Consider the following 11,633-nt stretch of genomic DNA (forward strand, 5'->3'; position numbering starts at 1 on the left):
AATTTGTTCGATTACCATTATATGTGTTAATATGTATATAAATGATATAGGTTCATGAATTCGAGGCCAACCTTGCATTGTTCAGTTCAGTCATATGCATATTTTGCCACAAAATATCGTATCGTGAGTTCATTTGTTTCCCTTTTACTCTTTACATTTTTGGGACTGAGAATACATGCGCTGTTTTTACAACTGCTTTACTAAATGCCTTTGAAATCTATATTTTTGAACTGAGATACTTTTATAAATGTTTGTCGAGATAGACACAAGCAAAACATTCCTCGAATGAATTATTATGCATATAGAAGTTCTGTGGATTATTATTGAATTAGTTGGACGTGATAATTGCCACTAATTATTGTTAATATTTTCCCCTGATTATTATTGCTTGGTAACCTAAGAATTAGAAACCGGTATGGCCCTAATTCACGTGAATCCTAAAGGTAGCTACCAGGTTTAAAACCCCCACCCAGAATGTTCACTAGACGGAAGAGCTAGTGGGCGTGGTGTTTAGTACTTCGAAGTTTATATATTATATAGACGAGATATTCTGTTTTGGGGATATTATTGATGTGCATTATATGTTAAGGTCGGTTACCATGTTGAGCAATGAAATCAAATTTAATGTTATGTATCGAGAGAATGGTTTTTATACACAGGTTATGTGTATTATTTTTTTACATGAGATATGTGTACGGTTATTTAAAAATCGCGAGGCAACCTATGGGGGAAAAAAAGATACGAACCTACTCTGCTAAGAATTATGAAAAATGGTTTTGTACACGAGATAGGTGTACTGTATTAAAATTTTGTGGTGTATCAAAATGATGAATTTTATTGCTTATGATAAAACTATGAACTCACCAATCTTTTGGTTGACACTTTAAAGCATGTTTATTCTCAGGTATGAAAGAAATATTCCGCTGTGCATTTGCTCATTTTAAAGATATTACTTGGAGTCATTCATGGCATATTTCAAAAGACGTTGCATTCGAGTCGCTGAGTTCATCAAGAATATTATTAAGTCATTTATAGTTGGATATATTATGAAATAGTATGCATGCCGTCAACTTTCGATGTGATGAAAGTTTGTCTTTTAAAAACGAATGCAATGTTTGTAAAATGTATCATATAGAGGTCAAATACCTCGCGATGTAATCATATGTTATTGTATTCATCTTTATGGATTAGGACGGGTCGATTCAAACCACGCTCCAAAAGTTCTTGTAATTGGCTTTGGAGTTCCTTCATTTTGCTGGGTGCGAGTCTGTATAGAGCATGAGCTATTGGTGCAGCTCCTGGTACAAGATCTATTTGAATTTCAACAGATCGGTGTGGAGGTAGTCCCGGTAATTCTTTCAGAAATACATCGGGAAATTCTTTTGCGACGGGAACATCATTGATGTTCTTTTATTCAGTTTGTACTTTCTCGACGTGTGCTAGAATGACATAGCAACCTTTTCTTATTAGCTTTTGCGCATTCAAATTACTAATAACATTTAGCTTCGCGTTGCTCTTCTCTCCGTACACCATTAAGGGTTTTCCCTTTTCGCGCATAATACGAATTGCATTTTTATAACAAATGATTTCTGCTATTTCCTTTTTCAACCAATCCATGCCAATTATCACATCAAAACTCCCTAACTCTACTGGTATCAAATTAATCTTAAATGCTTCGCTAACTAGTTTAATTTCTCGATTCCGACATATTTTATCTGCTGTAATTAATTTACCGTTTGCTAATTCGAGTAAAAATTTATTATCCAAAGGCGTCAATGGACAGCTTAATTTAGAACAAAAATCTCTACTTATATAGCTTCTATCCGCACCCGAATCAAATAAAACATAAGCAGATTTTTCATCGATAAGAAACGTACCCGTACCAAGCTCCGGGTCTTCCTGCGCTTCTTTTATATTAATGTTGAAGACTCTTCCACAGCCTTGCCCATTATTATTCCCTTGGTTTGGGCATGCTCTGCTGAAATGGCTTGGCTTTTCGCATCCGTAACAAACAATAGAATTATTTGTTTTATTATTTTTATAGGTCGTTGGTCCATAGATGTCACATTTTGTTGCACCATGACCGGTTCTGTTACACTTTGTACACACTACAACACAGTACTTCTCTGGATGGTATCCGTCACACCTTCTGCATTGAATTTTCTGATTTTGGTTTCCATTTTTGTTATTGAGATAGTTGTTGGAATTGTTGTGGTTGTTATTGTTGTTGGAATGGTTGTTGTTGTTGTTGGGACGATTGTTGTAATTATTATTGGGATTGCGTTTGTTGTTTTTGTGATTAATGTTGCGGTTGTTGTGATAGTTATTGCGGTTGTTATTGTGATTGTTGTGGTTGTTGTACTTGTGACCCTTGTCACTGTTTTCTTCCTACTTTCTCTTGACTTATTTCATGTTGGCCTCTTCGGCCGCCTGCTCTTTAATTCTTCCTTCAATCTGGTTCACTAGTTTGTGAGCCATTCGACTTGCCTTTTGTATGGAGGTGGGCTTGTTTGAACTCACATCCTCCTGAATCCTTTCTGGTAGTCCTTTTACAAATGCGTCGATCTGCTCTTCTTCATCTTCAAACACTCTTGGACACAATAGGAACAACTATGTGAATCGTCATTCATACGTGGTAATATCGAATCCATGTGTTCATAATTCTCTAAGCTCTGCCTTGAGCTTATTGACCTCATTTCTAGGACGGTACTGCTCATTCATCATGTGTTTGAATGCTGACCACGGTAGTGTGTAAGCAGCATCTTATCCCACCTGCTCGAGATAGGTGTTCCACCATGTTAATGTAGTACCTGTGAAGGTATGCGTGGCGTACTTTACCCTATCTTCTTCACTACATTTACTTATGGCAAACACCGATTGAACCTTCTCGTTCCACCGTTTTAATCCGATTGGACCCTCGGCTCCATCAAATTTCAAAGGTTTGCAGGCAGTGAATTCTTTATAGGAGCATCCTACACGATTTCTTATGGCGTTAGTTTCATTGCTAGATTTAGAATTATTGTTGTTTTGCATCGCAGCCTGTACTGCGGCTATATTTACTGCAAGGAAAACACGGAAGTCTTCCTCGCTCATGTTCAAGTTCTGATGAGTCGTCGGTGCCATTTCCTTCAAAAATAGCCAAAAGAATCAAGTTAATCATATAGAATATTATGAGTAGTGAATAATATTTCGTACCATAATATGAACTTATTTATAAAAGCTTTTTCTTCATATTAGCGATTTATAAGTTTTAATTCGGGTAGTACCTACTCGTTAAGTTCATACTTAGTAGCTAATATACAATTTAACTACTACAATTCTATATGAAAAACTGATTACAATAATATTTCGCGTTCAAACTTTTATACAATATTTTACAAACGTACAATACGGCTATTTTACATATAGCATGAAATATGGTACACAATAACTTTGATACAAGGCAGTTGTGAAGACAATTCTAGTTAAGCGCAAGTCGTTCAGCAAAGGCAATAAAGATACGTAATTCATAGGTCCAGAAACAAGTCATGCATTCAGGTTTTACTAATACTATTTCCCATCCTTGGTCTTGTGGAAGATAACCGGTGTGGCCGTTGGCTAGGCAGTATGTTGTAACGTTGTCAAAAGGACGGGGGTTACGTAACCCAACAGCCCCGTTATAATCTAAAAACCTTATCTCAAACCTCAACTACTGAATCCGTCACTTGTGGAAATGTTTTATTTAGAAGCTGCAATCTGATGTTCTTTTTCTCAATTTGGGGAGAAGCGAACATCACTAACCAGTAAACATAACATGCTTCTTTAAGTTGCATGTTTGAAGCTCTTTCTAAAGAACGAAGTCCTATGTTGGGATATGTGCAGTCAAAATAGGATCTCAACCCGTAGCGTAAAATTGCATTTGGGTTTCCCGCACTCAATGACTTAAAGAAAACACGGCGTAACTTAAGGTCTCGCCAATGTGATATACACCATCTATTGAAGGAAAGCCTTTTATAAACCAAGGCATGCCTGGAACGTCTTTCAAATGTTCAACAAGTTAATTTCGCCATAAATAATTGTGTCGATGAATTCTGACTAACTCTAGACAAGATTTCATCAATCATATCCCCTGGTAGGTCTTCTAAAATATTCGGTTGTCTATCCTTAACATCCATTTTGTGTTTTTATACTGTAAAATAAACGAGGATTAGATTCGTAAAAGATAATTAACAAACAATACAAGCAATTTTTACATATAACATAAACGTACAAGCACACTACAATACCTATATTACACAGCATGATTACAACTCTTTATTATGACTCACTTGTTTCTTCCTCCTCGGACTTGGTTCGTTTTGCTAATTTCCTAGGGATACATGGTGCTCCTCTAATACGAGTCATCGTTTTCACAAATGGTTTAGAAAAACCTGGTGGCTTAGATGTTCCCGGGTTATAGTTAAAATTTAAGAAATACGGGTGTTTACGATACACCCCATCACGGTACTTCATGTTAACATAGAGTTCATCATATTTGGGATCGGTTTTCTCTATTTTGATAGCTTTTCCTTTTATTATTTTCTTTTTCTTTCTTAAATCAGGTCGGGGTAATTTCTATAACATCATCAGAATCCTCGTCGGGATCCGATTCATCAGAAAATTGGTAATTTTCCCAATATTTTTCCTCCTCCGCGGAGACACCACAAACCATTTTTAACTTTGGTCCATTTGTTGATGATTTTCTTTTATTTAATTGATTCTGTGGTTCTTAATATTTCCTCCCCCGTATCTTCCTCTTCTTCCGGTTCCTCTTATTCCGGTTCCTCTTCTCCCTATTCCTCTTCTTCCGGTTTCTCTTCTTCTGGTTCCTCTTCTTCCGGTTCCTCTTCTTCCGGTTCTTCTTCTGGAATTTGTGAATCTTCTCAAAATATATTCTACTCTTCATTGTTATTAGGTGAGTCGATGGGATTAGTACTGGAAGTAGACATCTATCACACATTAACTAACACATTAGTAATATACCACTTAATATTTACATGTAAAAATATATTTTTTTCCACTCACTAATGCATCTTAACAAACTCGGTTAGACACAGTCGAAGTCCAGACTCACTAATGCATCTTAACAAACTCGGTTAGACACACTAATGTAAATTTATGGTTCTCTAAGACCAATGCTATGATATCAACTGAAATGTTCCGTTCATATCGATTATAAACGTTTCATATTAATTGGTTTCGTTGCGAGGTTTTGACCTCTATATGAGACGTTTTTCAAAGACTGTATTCGTTTTTAAAACAAACCATAACCTTTATTTTATCGATAAAGGTTTAAAGGACGTAGCCTAGATTATCAAGTAATGATAATCTAAAATATCACGCTTACACACGACCATTACATTATGGTTTACAATAATTAATATGTTACAACAAAGTAAATTCTCGAATGCAGTTTTTAAAAAATATTATACAAACATGGACTCCAAATATTGTCCTTAATTTAGTATGCAATAGCAGAAGCTCTTAACAATCACCTGAGAATAAACATGCTTAAAACGTCAACAAAAATGTTGGTGAGTTATATGTTTAACCTATATATTTATCAAATCGTAATAATAGGCCACAAGATTGCATTTCCCATAAACAACCATCTGTATAAAAATCATTCATATGTTTGAACACCTGGTAACCGACATTAACAAAATGCATCTAGAATATCCCCAAAACAGAACCACTCGTCTGTAGAGAAAAATTGAAGTACTAAAGCAGTTCAAAATCTCTGACTGGGGCGTGTCAAAGCCAGTAGATCTACCTTTAGGATTTGCGTCAATTAGTGGCAATTATAATAAACACTAATTCATGGGCTACCAAGTTCAACAAGGGCGATATCCGATATAGCAATTCAACATAGAATGTGGTTTTAATTACTTGTGCCTATTTTGTAAAACATTTATAAAACTGCATGTATTCTCATCCCAAAAAGATTTTAGATAATAAAAGTGGGACTATAACTCACTTTCACAGATTTTAAAATCGTCGGAAATAACACTTGGCTACGGGTCGATTCACGAACCTATAACAAATATATACATACATATCAAAGTATGATCGAAATATATTCATAACATTTTTTATTATGTTTTGATGATTTAAGTTGTTAAATTAGCTGTCCAACGTTAGTAGCCCACAATTAGTAGTCCATAGTTAGTAGTACATAAATAAATCAATATATGCATATTATCTCGAATCAATCCACGACCCAGTGTATGCATGTCTCAGACTCGATCACAACTCAAAGTATATATTATTTTAAAATGAACCTCGACCCTTTATATGCTAACTCGAGCATTACCGCATATAGAGTGACTTACGGTTATTCAAATAATATATATAGATGACGTCGATATGATATGTCAAAACATTGTATACGTGTCTATGGTCTATCAAGATTACATAATATATATTAGAATACATGTATAATACAATATAAGTTAGCTAAGTTATGGTTAGTATAGATTTGTTATAAAATATACGTAGCTAAAACTAGTAATTTTTACCAATTTTGTTTTACCCATCATTTCTTCGTTACAAATCCGTTTTGAGTGAATCAAATTGTTATGGTTTCATATCGAACTTAACTTTATGAAACTAAACAGAAAAATTGATGGTTTATAGTCAGAGTTACAGGTTACAAGTCATTTTTGTAAGAGGTATTCATTTCAGTCGAAAGAATGACGTCTTGATGACCATTTTGAAAAACATATTTCCACTTTGAGTTTAACCATGATTTTTGGATATAGTTTTATGTTCATAAGAAATATCATTTTCCCAGAAGAACAGCCTTTAAATCAAAGATTAAGATAGTTTTTATTTAACCAACCCAAAACAGCCTCCGGTTTTACTACGACGGCGTATGTCCAGTTTTACGGTGTCCTTCGTGTTTCCAGGTTTTAAATCATTAAGTTAGCATATAATATAGATATAGAACATGTGTTTAGTTGATTTTAAAAGTTAATTTAGAAGGATTAACTTTGTTTGCGAACAAGTTTAGATTTAACTAAACTATGTTCTAGTGATTACAAGTTTAAATCTTCGAATAAGATAGTTATATAATTATGAATCGAATGATGTTATGAATATCATTACTACCTCAAGTATAGTAGGTAAACCTACTGGAAGTGATAAGAAATGATCTAGCTTCAAAGGATCTTGGATGGCTTGTATCACACCCCCAAATAGGGCCTGGGTATTTGTGACAAATTATATCAAATCACAGTTGTATAAACGAGAACGACTCTACATGAGACGTTTTGTTAAGTTTTGCAGCAGAAGATAAATATGTCTTTAATTGATATGATATGTAATGAAGACTCCAAGCATAGCAAGCAATCATCATCAATGCAGTAGATATACAGCAGAAGCAATATTTAAGTACCTGAGAATAAACATGCTTAAAAAGTCAACACGAGGTTGAGTGAGTTCATAGGTTTGTCATAAATAATGATTTTAGTAATAGTGTTAGACCACAAGATTTATTTTCATAAGTAGATCACTCAGATCCAGTCAAGTTGATCTCCCGCAGGATCAAAAAGTTATGCCAGTGCGTGATATTTAGACTAAACGTTGTTTGCCCCGTGACAAGTTGTCCTTGTCGTTTAATTTCATTATCAAGTAATACAAAGACTTAGTCAAATGTATCAGGGATGTTACTCCCGATAGGCCTATCCCCAATAATTAAGAATGCCGCAGCAATTAAAAATATCACTGTATGGACTTAGTCGGACATAGCCGGGTATAGCATAGTTTTAACAGTTGGTACTGATATTTTGACTAGACTTTCAAGTTTGCCCCGTAACAAGTTATCATTTATACTTGTCGGTTGGGAACTTGCTGGTCATAGCCCAACATATCACAGTTTAATAGTTGGTACTTGTATTTAGACTAGACTTTCAAGTTTGCCCCATAACAAGTTATCGTTTATGCTTGTCGGTTGGGGACTTGCTGGTCATAGCCCAACATATTACAGTTTAATAGTTGATACGTGTAAAACAGTTATAAAAGTTGCGCATGTATTCTCAGCCCAAAAATATAGATAAAAAGGGAGCAAATGAACTCACCTTAAATAGCAGTTGAAGTATTCTACGCAAGAAGGAAAGTAAACAAGTAAGTGATCTGGATATCAACCTTGAGGTATAACGTTTGATTAGTTAATGTCTAACTTGACATAAAGTATGTTTATTAATATAGAAACTATATTGACAGTGACGGTTTTCGAGAAAAGTTCCTATTTCTCAAAAGTTTCTATTTTTGGAAACCTACTATTTATGAAAAACTTCCACTTATAGCAAGCTTCTAGTTTAAGAATGTTCGGGTTATAATTCTTAACAAAGATGTTGTACAATCTCGCCCAAACTTCGCCGCTAACATGCAAGTCACTCGAATGATCTATTGTTACCGAGCGGCCCAGGATCTCTTGACCATAATCTAAGTCTTGGCATTCGAGATCCACAAGCGTCCCATAATGGTAACAAGGATCACCCTAGGCCACAAGTAGCGGTGGTGTTTGTAGTGTTTGTACGCTATCTTTAATTATAACTTTCACGTTAGGTGCGTATATACATATATATTCATTAATTCGATTTTAACTATAACTCCTATATATTAATTCATAAAAATACTTTTATAATTTTTAGTAACATATATTACTAATTATAACATGTTATTTATTTTAATTTTAATTGCATATAATTTATAACATTATTTACATGTTTCGGTAAAAAAAATAATAAACCGAAGTAAATAGTAAAAAGTAAAAAGTAAAAGTAAAAAGTAAAAAGTAAGAAAAGAATACTTACTAGTAGTAATTCTTCAAAGAGAGAATGAGAGAAATTTTGGTGTGAGTTTGAATGAGAAATGGGGGGTATTTATACTTGAAAAAATTAGGTAAAAAGAATAAAATAATTAAAAGAAAAAGTAATATTTTAATTTTTAATGGGATTTTAAAATTCAAAAGTATTAAATGTTAGGTCATGGGATAATGCACAAAATAAAATAATAAAAGTAGTTTTCCATTATAATTTTTAATTAGAAAGTAATTTATTTGTTTATTTATTTATTTTATTAAAAAAATCATTTATTTTAAGGATTTTTTATATATATTTTTTAAAATAAACAAATTGATTTACTACTTTTCCAAGAATATTTGTTAATATATTTTTTTTATTCATAATAACAATACTGATAATAAAGATATTAATTATTGGTATCTTGTTTAAAAAGGATATTAATAATAATAATATTAATATATCAAATTAATGCGTAATTATTTACAAATAATTGTTCGTGAATCGTTGAAATTAGTCGAGGTTAAATGAAATCATATAAAGATTTTTGTTTAAATTTTGCCGAAAATTTACGGGTTGCCACAGCTTGAAAGTTCTTGAAGTAGAATCATGACACGAAAACAAGTTCAAGTAAGATTTCTACTCGAATTAAGATTGTTATAGTTATAGAAATCGAATCAAAGTTTGATTATGAGTATTACCTTGAAATTGTATGATATCCTACTATAAATAACAAAGATTTCTTAAGGTTGGATGATCACTTGAAATGAATTTGTAAGATTGAAAGTAAGCTAGCAAACTTGAAAGTCTTCTTGATGTGTTCTTGAGTAGTTGTTTTGTAAGTTGATCTAGGTTAGGATTTTTGAACTAGATTGAGTTAGATTTTGATGAAGATGATGAAGAACTCTTAGAACATCAAGGGAGAACTTGAGAGATATGTGTTTGATGCATGAAAGTTGGAATCAAAATGTGTTTATGGTTGGTGAAAGTGAGCGTGAATATGGATTCAAGATATAGGCTCCATTAGTTTGATTTTTAGTGTAATCATTCATGCTAGTTGCCAAATGATGGTTCCCACATATTTAGGTGACTTATTAAGGCTGCTAAGAGCTGATAATTGAAGTGTATATACCAATAGTAAATACATCTAGAACTGCGTATCATACGAGTACGAATACTGAGTGGATACGAGTAGAATTGTTGATGAAAATGAATGAGAATGGATTTGTAACCATTTTTGTTAAGTATGAGTGTTTTGATATATGTCTTGAAGTCCTTCAAAAGTGTATTAATACATCTTAATACACTACATGTATATACATTTTAACTGAGTCGTTAAGTCATCTTTAGTCGCTACATGTAAGTGTTGTTTCAAAACCTTTAATTTAACGATCTTCTTAAATGTAATTAATCCATTGTTATTATACTTAATGAGATGTTAAATTATTATGTTAACATGATAACATAGTGTATTAATATATCTTAATATCATATATATGTGATGATCCGAAAATTTTCGATCAAATTTAAACTTTAATCTTTATATGTTTCCGACACGATAAGCATAGTCTGTAATATTAAGTCTCGAAAATTTTAGAACTGTGTTTATATAATCAAATACCCTTTGACTACTCCCGAAGATTCACGAACTATTTTGTGTACATAAATATGCGAAAATATATATAAAATGAATAAATATTAAATACTCAGAAAAAAAGTTATTATATATATATATATATATATATATATATATATATATATATATATATATATATATATATTATTAAAAATGACATGTGTAAAAGTAATATATTAAGTATAAATACAATTGTAAATATAGTTATTATTATTAGTAAATATTATTACCATTATCATTAAGAAATATTATTATATATAGATTATTGTTATTATTATCATTAAATTATTAAGAACTAATACAATTTATTACATTTATCATTAATAATATTATTAATATCATTTAAGTATTATTTGATAATATTAATAATATTAATATTAATTATATTATTAATATTATTAAAAATTTTATTATAATTCTTAATCTTTAGTATATAAGATCATTCTTACGATTTCAAAAATCAAGAGTTGTTTTGCATCTCAATCCAACAGTACTCAATTTTGTTTTTGCCCCCAATTAGTTTCATATCAACATCAATCAATCGTACTAGTTAGTTAACTTTACAGCCCAATATTTTTTTTATTTAATTTCTGCTTTCGATTAAATTGAGTTTTGTCTAATCACATAAACTAACAAACAAATTATAATTTGGTCAGATGAGCTGTAAACATGTTCAATATGTGTGAATCATAAAAATATATTGTGTAATGTAGTATACACTACTTGCATACATGAATAACACATAAACACACATGCAAATCCCAAACCCATCCCTTGGTCTTTCTCCTTCTCTTCTTGTCCTGGCAACCCTCCTTTCCACCACCATAAACCCGTAAACAAGCACCACAATCTAAGTTTTTCTGTTTCTATTCAAACTCCACCACTTCAACATCATTGAACCATCCACCACCGTGACCTGCAATAACTGCTGCAAGTTTTTGTTTCAGTCACGAGATACCAGAGACAACTATCATAAGCTGTCTCCCTCTCTCTCTACTCTCTCTCCATTTTTCTTCTTCTACTTTGGCCGTAAACCATCTCACAAAGCATTATCATCACCACAAAACCACCACCTTTCATCCACTGGTTCATCACCACTAAATTACCATTTATGATAACCATCACAAACAATCACCTCCACCACTAATTCAATTCTGTTTATGATCGTACTTCAA

The sequence above is a fragment of the Rutidosis leptorrhynchoides genome, chromosome 4 (genome assembly GCF_046630445.1).
Source record: "Rutidosis leptorrhynchoides isolate AG116_Rl617_1_P2 chromosome 4, CSIRO_AGI_Rlap_v1, whole genome shotgun sequence".
Classification (NCBI taxonomy): Eukaryota; Viridiplantae; Streptophyta; class Magnoliopsida; order Asterales; family Asteraceae; genus Rutidosis; species Rutidosis leptorrhynchoides.